Consider the following 8,237-nt stretch of genomic DNA (forward strand, 5'->3'; position numbering starts at 1 on the left):
CCATGGGGACATTCCTAGGACTCTAGCATCCTGAACACTAACTGAGGTGACTTGTAAACTGAAGAACATGTTCTTCTATTCTGTGCTTCTTACTGGCTTTCTGAAAGTAACCATGATCTGTAAGCTATAACCAGGACTGAACCAGGGAGAGACATGGTTTTTAGAGAATCCTGGACCTCACATAGCAATGTAAGAAACAATTGGTTATTTCTGGCACAATTTCTTTATTTTCTTGCACAGCAATTAGTATTTTACTGTTTATTTGTCTTTATAACATTCCTTAAACTGTCTCCTCTTTGGCTTTTTGCTTGTTTGTTTTCTTGAGATCTTTCAATATAAATATGCCCAAATTTTTTCTTGGATCGTTCACTTATCTGGTAATGTGGCTTCATAAACCAATATTTAAAAGCAACTTATTTTCCTCCTTTGTTTAAATCTCTTGCTCTCTTCTTACCTCAACTATTACGCTTAAGTACACAAGAAAGCAGGTCTAAAGACAAGGTGATGGTTCACAAGGAAAGGTGGCTCCAAGCCTATCACCCGAGTTTGTTTCCTGGTACCCACAAACATGAAGAAAATGCACTCTTGAAAGTTTTTTTCTGACCTCCACATGTGTCCCTTCACACACAAAAGTAAATAATAAATTAATTAAATATTTAAGGAGGAGAAATGAAATTATATCCTTAAGAATATAGGGCAATTTGGAAGAATTAAAGGTATGTCTTGAGTTTCCTATGCGTTTGATTATCTTGGAGAGCTGTGTGGGGTGCTGCTGTGTGGACATCCAAGGTCCCTGCAGGAGGGATCTTAAAAGTTGTACAGAATTTCAAGATGAGTGCTACTTCTGAAGTGATTCCAAATTTTGAAGAGATGTTTGCAAGCAGATTCACACATGATGAAAAAGAATACCAGGAATACTTGAAACACCCTCCTGAATCCCCTCCAATTGTTGAGGAATGGAATAGTAGAGCTGGTGGTAACCAAGAAAATAGAGGCAACTGGCTGCAAGAAAACAGACAGTTTAGAGGTAGGGATAACAGACGAGATGGCCAAGTGCAATCGATCAAATCAGTGGCATGGACGGTCGTGGGGCAACAATTATCCACAGCAGAGACAAGAGCCTTATTTTTAACAACAATATGGTCACAACCAGCTGCCTCCCTATGGTTACTACTGACAGAAATGTTACGACTTTTAACAAAAGACCATTTGTGTTGATAACATGCTAAACCTTCGTTTGTCTTCTTTTGGTCATAGTTTTTCATTCTATTTTACAGAATGGGTTGTTAATTGTTTAGAACTTGAGATTTAGAAAAAAAATGATTTTGTTAGAGATGTGATGATTGATGGGAATAAAGTGTGAATTATAAAAAAGGGATGTCTTCTTTATGATTTCTATTTCTAATTTTTGCTTCAAGCAGAAAGGAGCAATTTATATTTACAGTTGTTTAATTATTTTTCTATAACTTCACAAACATTGAATTAAAACACTTAAAACAATTACATTGTTTTTAGGTATGAAATTACATTTCATTATTATATAGGAAGTTGTATTTAATTATTAGGTTACTTTTCATTTTAGTATTATATTCAGGCTTTGGCACCATACTTTTTAATGTGAGTCCATTTCCTTGATCACATAGTAAGTCACAGAATATTTTTCTTGCAAGTTATAAACCTGATCATGAGATGAGGGCATGAGCCTTCTGCAGCATGTAGACATCCATGTCCCTTACTTCTCATCTCTCCTTTGGCTTTGTTTACTGGATAAGAATCATTTTCTCATAAAGTTATATAAATTTCCCACTGTAGATTACAGTCTAATATCACACATATTCCCATCTAAAACTCCATTTTAAATTACTTAAATAATAACAATGTGTAATTTATATTGTAGTAGAAAATTACAGTGAGCTCTACTTTAAATTATCTCATGAAATACAAGCCAATTCTCTTTGTGCTTTTGTTAAATAATGCCACATTGCTGATTTCAAATGTTGCCTTTGACATGTTTAGGTTTTTTGTACATTTTTCATATTTTGTGAATTCTGCTATGCTCTATTGATCAGAATATGTAACTGCCAGAATGATATTTGAGTGGATGCATGAAAGCTGATATCTTGCTATTGTAATCATTGTCATTCACAGCATCAGAGCTTGGTATGACCGTTGATTAATTTCTCCATTTACAGCTTGCATAGTGCATTTCCATGCTGTGAGAGCTAGTCCTCAGGGAAGTTACATATAGATCAGTTCCAGTTATAATCCTCAAAGTCCTGTGTCCAACAAACAACTCAGAGGGAGGGCTTTGCACAATAGTTTTGTTAGATAGCCTATGCTGCTATGGGGGAACATTATCTTACACATGCAAACATATTGTGCATTTATGTAAGTTACAAGATAGTATATGTCCCTATGGCATTTTCCAATATCCAACATCCTTATATTCCAACAAATAACGATTTCTATTATTACATCCATTTCTTCTCCTTTAAATTCCTCCCCATTTTTTCATATTTCCCTCTTAATAGCACATGTGTCCTATTATTGCCCCCTTTCTCTCTACCTCTTCCCTCTTGGTTCCTTTCTACTTCCCTGGCTTCTGCACTATCACCAGGTCATTTACTCAAACCCAAAGGCTCAGAGCTAAGATGCACAATTAAGACTCAGTCTAATATTCTTTGGCAATATCCAGTCACCTGAGATCTTAATGACTCAATTCTATACAGCTAAACAGTAATTCATTGACTATGTGGACTACATTTTCTTTATCCATTCATCTTTTGTAGTATACATAGTTGTTTCATTTCCTAGCTGTTGTGGATAGGAAGTCAAAGAACTTAGCTGAGCCAGCGTTTGTTTAGGAGGCCGCTGAGTCCTTAGATATTATGCCAATATAGCTGGGTCCTATCGCAGATATACTTTTTAGCTTTTTGACAATTCTCCATACTTTCCACAGTAACGGCACCAGTTTTCCATCCCACTAAACAATGAATGAGGATCCCCATTCCCCACATCTTACTTATATTTGTTGTCATTTTCTTGATCCTAGCCATTCTGAGTAAGGCAAGGCAAAAGCTCAAAGTACTTTTAACTTGCATTTCCATAATTACTACGAGTGTTGAACATTTAAAATATTTCAGATATTTTCATTCTTGTAATTTTTTGTTTGTTTTTAAGGCAGAGGTTCTCTGTGTAACATAACAGTTCTGGGTGTCCTGGAGCTTGCTTTGTAGACCAGGTTAGCTTTGAACACTTAGTGATCCAGCTGCCTCTACCTCCAGATTGCTGGGATTAAAGGTCTGTACCACCTCCCAGCTTCTTGGTCACATTCTTTTTCCATTCAGATAATTCTCTTTCCCAAAAGAGATCTCTGTTCAGATCCCTAGACCATTTTAATTACCTAATTTGTTTTCTAAACTACTTAAATTTTTGTTTTTTTTTCTTTATAAATTCTGAATACTAATCTTCTATCAGATGTGTAGCTGGCAAAAATTCTCTTCTACTTTTTGTATTTCTTCTTCATGTGATTGTTTCCTTCAATGTACAAAAAGTTTTTAGTTAAGGATCCTGTACTCATTTTTCATAGTTTTCTCCATGTATGACTATGACATTGTCACTATCCAGATGGGGTGTGCTGTATGCAGGAACCTCACTATATCCTTTAAACATTTTTGAGATACAACTAGACATGAGGTACTGCTGTTGAGTGTTCCAGAGTCAAAAGTTAGACATCCTCTTGCAGTAATGTAGTCATTCTAAAAACAGTATCGGGATCTATCAAGGCGAGATAATGGTTCCGTGACAGACAGACTTCTTTATTGTCCTCTGAGGGTAATAGGGAAGCTGTCATATGTTCTTGTTCTTCACAGTGATGACCAGGGCTGCGCTTGCTACATAACCTTGTCTCAACAGATCTTTACCGAATGAACAAATCAATCAGTGATGGCTGGAGGTTCTGGCCTTGGCCGTGGGAAGCACTTCACTTTATGGAGCCTTTAAACTTCTGTTATGAGGAGCTGTTTAGACATGTTAAGTGGTACAGTTTTACTTTGGGGAGGAAAGAGATTTTCCTTCAGTTTTTATTCATTACTTATTGCAAAAGTGCTTTCGCAATGTCTGATTTCGACATTTCTTCCTGGGCTTCTAAACCACCCTGGTCTTCAGCAAGCCCAAGCAAGTTTTCAAAAGCAGAGTTTTCCCTTCAAACTTTACCTCCCAGTCTGCTAGGAGGGAACTTTGCACATCTTTGCCTGTGTAGGGCACAGAATCAGTACAAAAGTGAAGGAAGGGCTAGAGGTGTAGGTGGTGTGTTCTCAGAATCTTGCCTCTCTGTGCATATTTCCCATGGAACACAAAATCAGCTGCTGAGACACAGGCACTGTAGCTTGTAGTCTAGGGCACTGTACATGAGTCCCATTTTGTGCTCCTCCAAAATGATCTCCACTGTGTAATTTCAAAGCAAAGACATTGAAACTTGTGCAAGAAATGTCGTTTTAAATGACTGAGCAATGAAATAAATACACAATGAAAACTCAGAATGGGGAAAATGCTGAGTGTTTGAGTCATTGGGTAGTTTTGTCCTCTTCCGTATTTTTATTAGAGTTTCCTTTTATGATTATTGATCTCCATTAGCATTATAATTATAAATACTTGATAAGTTTCTCTCTTTGATCTGGCTTACTTGTCATTCAACAGTCTTTTAAGCCCTGGATTCTTTCTTCTACTCTTGACATTTGCTATTGTCCTCTTCTCTGAATGCCTTGCTTGCTGTTCTCAAAAGCAGCCCACCATCCCTGAGAGAGTATATTTCAGTATCAAGTACCATGGCTTCAGGCTCTGCCACAGCTGCCCACTTTCTAAAAGCTCCCTTTATTCTTTACAACTGCACTTACTCAATTGAGACTAACAAATGTCAGCTCTTTTCCTCCTACCTTTCATGCAACACCACACACACACACACACACACACACACACACACACACACACACCCTGCAAGTATAATAAATCCTTAGCTTTGCATGAGGTGCATTAATACACCTTTCCCTATTGGTTTTAGTCTTTTTCCTTTGTATTCTTTTCGTTTGTACTCCAGCTTCTTCAGCACCAATATTCCCAGTCTTGAAATACAAGTTGCAAAAAGAAAAAAAAATGCCCATCCATTTAAGAATAATTGAATGGCTCTGATTGTAATGAACATAGCTCTGAGTGGCCATGCTCACTGCAGCACTCCTAGTTTGGCTCAGAAGGAAGCAGCAAGTCTTAAATTCAAGACTAATCTATGAGTTTCCGACTGAAGAGCACTGTAGGACAAAATGGACACAGGCAGTAGATCATTGTGTTATAGATCATTAGATATAAAGACACACAGTATAGTATGGTGTACATATAACTGCCTACAGTATATTTTTTCATCAAGTGCCCCCTTCAGCACATGCACATGGAAAAACCTAGACTCTTCCAATGCAGTGTGAATTTCTCTGCTGTTTTTCTGCCCAGTTGTAAGAGTGATTATTAGAAATAGTCATATTTTGATTTCTAGAATTAAAGATGATGACTGTTACTTGAGGGGGTAGTTTTAAAAAGAATGAAGATCAGTCAATATCCAGTAAGTAAAACACATGATCTGAACGAACACTACTTAACTACAGGCCACTAGGCAGTAATCAAGGTTTTCCTTACAAAGTTAGTGATATCCTGAAATCTATTTGCTGTTTCATAAAACAATTTAAAGGACTATTAAATTCTTACAGACCTGCGGGTACCTGTGTTTCTTTAAAAATATGAATGGGCATTCTCTCTATACCTTGAAGATTCAAGAAGTATCTCATACTTTAGAAATAGGATTCAGATATAGAATTTGTAAGGGTCCTTCTGGAACCAATATTTTATGACTCCCTGATACTGCTATTTTTCTATTTATTAATTTATTTATTTATTGCTGATCAAAGAATAGGCTATAGACCTTAAGCACTGACCTTAAGGTGCCACAGGAAACATGGTTATGAATGCCGCTTGATGCCTGAGGATCTGTAACAAAGGATCCAAAGGTGACTCATGTACACATAAAAATTGAGAAGTCCAATCTGCCCTAATCCTTTTATTTATTGAATACTAAACTAATTGTCAAAACATGAAATGAGTTCTCAAGTTCACTACATGAATTTACAGTTGGTACAATTAGGATCACACTATATGAGTCAGCTGTTCATTCATGTCTGTCTTCCATGAATGCTTGGTTTCATTATTGGACTTGGCCTGACACCTATAGAAATTTCCTAAATCACTCCATAAGGACATTTTCCACTGCCAGTGTTTTTATGATTGCATCATCCTCTAGGAACTTTCACACACTGAGCATTTGAAATGGGACTGGGGTTGTTTAGAGCTAAAGGAAGGAACCTGGGGAGGAATGGGGTTTGAATCCCCATCACTCATGTAAAAGCACAACATGTCTTCAAGTGCCTGTAACCCTAGAATGAGTATGGAGATAGATATATTAGTTCATCTCATTTTGAAGAGATTAATAATACCATATGTGATAGATTGACATACAGTCCTTTAAATACGAGACACCCCTTAATGCTTTGCAACAAGAAAAGGAAGTGATTGAGGAGCTCCGTTGTTATTAACTGATATTGGCTGCCTTCTTTTCAAAGAGGCTGCTTCCAGACTGTATCAGACCATGGTAGGAAAACAAGGAAAGTACCACTTCCAGAACACAGGAGTTCCTCAGAGCATGAGCTGCCACTGAAAACCCTTCTTAGAGTAAACAGTAGCCTAACATGCTTCTACTTAGCCTTCTTTCCGTTACTCTCCTCTTTGAGGACTCAGACCTGCATCTTGCAGGGACCGACAACTCCTGGTCCCCCTGCCTGTTTCCTTTAAGGCATTTCTACATAATTAAAACCTTACCTGTTCAATTACATTAAGTATTCACTCCTGAGAATATCTGGTAAGTCTTATATGTAAACAGCTGCTAGATGATTGGGTATGTAAATACCTTTAAATAAGTCTGAAATTAATACATCCTTTGTTTATTATTCTGGTACCTTATCTAACTGGGACAACCCCTGAGGCCTACATGCCCTATATTTATGCTTAGAATGTGAAAAAGAAGTTAAAACATAAGCTTAGGCATGGATGTTCACCCTGCCTGATATGCCAGGCTTGTTAAGTACAAGAAGTGAGCAAGATAAAACAATAGCTAAAGAGGATTTCTGAAGCATTCTGACCAGCAAGCATTGCACCACAGGACTATCTTTCTATACTCAGAGCCTCAAGGAAGCCAGAACTGGCAGAGACAGTTAGTTTTAAGGCCAGGGACTTGGGCTGAAACTTCGGAAGGAATGCTTCTCTCACCCTCAAATGACAGACACCCCCTTTTTCTACTTGGTATCAGCCTCTGATCTGAAATAACCAGAAATTGAGCTGAGAAGCCATTCTCTTGCAAAATTGTTGCCAACATGAGATTTATTTCTAATATTTTCACAGCAAGATTGTTGTCTGTAACTGACTTCACTTAAGCTCAATGTACCTCCATAACATGCTTAAACAGCATATAAATAGCAGAACATTAATGCCTGAAGGACTCATTCCTCATTTTCTTCACACCAGTGCAAACACAGAACTAGGCAGACTCTCCTTATTTTTCCATGAATTTATTTTTATTTTTTCTGCTTTACCTTATTTAATCAGTTCCCTTTAGGATAAATAGGGCAAAGTTTCCTCAGGTTGAGGGAATTGAGAGGTGGCTCAGTGGGTGAGAGTGCCTGTTCTGTAAGTATGAGGAGCTAAGTTCAAATCCCTGTTACCCATGTTAAAAGCATGGCATGGCTTCAAGTGCCTGTAACCTCTGAATGAGATGGAGATTAGGTGAATATTAGCTCTCTGGCCAGCTGGCCTAGCCAAAACAGCAAGAATCTGATCCAATGAAAGAGACACTATCTCAAGGCAAAAATATGTAGAGATATAAGTGAAGACACATGATGTCCTCTACATGTACATTCCCCTTTCCATTCCATGTGCAAACAACCCCCTACACACATACATATATCCCAGACACAACGTTTTGTTCAGGTTCAGCATTGTTTCCCAAAGTGTAGCAATAACATAAAATCTCTTGAGGGTAGGGTTAATACACGGATTCTACCTAAGTTGTTCTAAAAAAATGGAAAATGGAAATAAATCTAATTAATTATTGTAGGGAGAGATCTTAGATACCTGTGCTGCTGACC

At 37.5% G+C, this 8,237-nt stretch overlaps 1 pseudogene; it reads left to right on the forward strand.

Moving 5' to 3' along the window:
• The first annotated feature begins 807 nt into the window (after positions 1-807).
• Positions 808-1,132, forward strand: LOC101837233 (annotated as a pseudogene).
• Positions 1,133-8,237: the final 7,105 nt, after the last annotated feature.

Source organism: Mesocricetus auratus, unplaced genomic scaffold (genome assembly GCF_017639785.1).
Source record: "Mesocricetus auratus isolate SY011 unplaced genomic scaffold, BCM_Maur_2.0 Super-Scaffold_100004, whole genome shotgun sequence".
Lineage (NCBI taxonomy): Eukaryota > Metazoa > Chordata > Mammalia > Rodentia > Cricetidae > Mesocricetus > Mesocricetus auratus.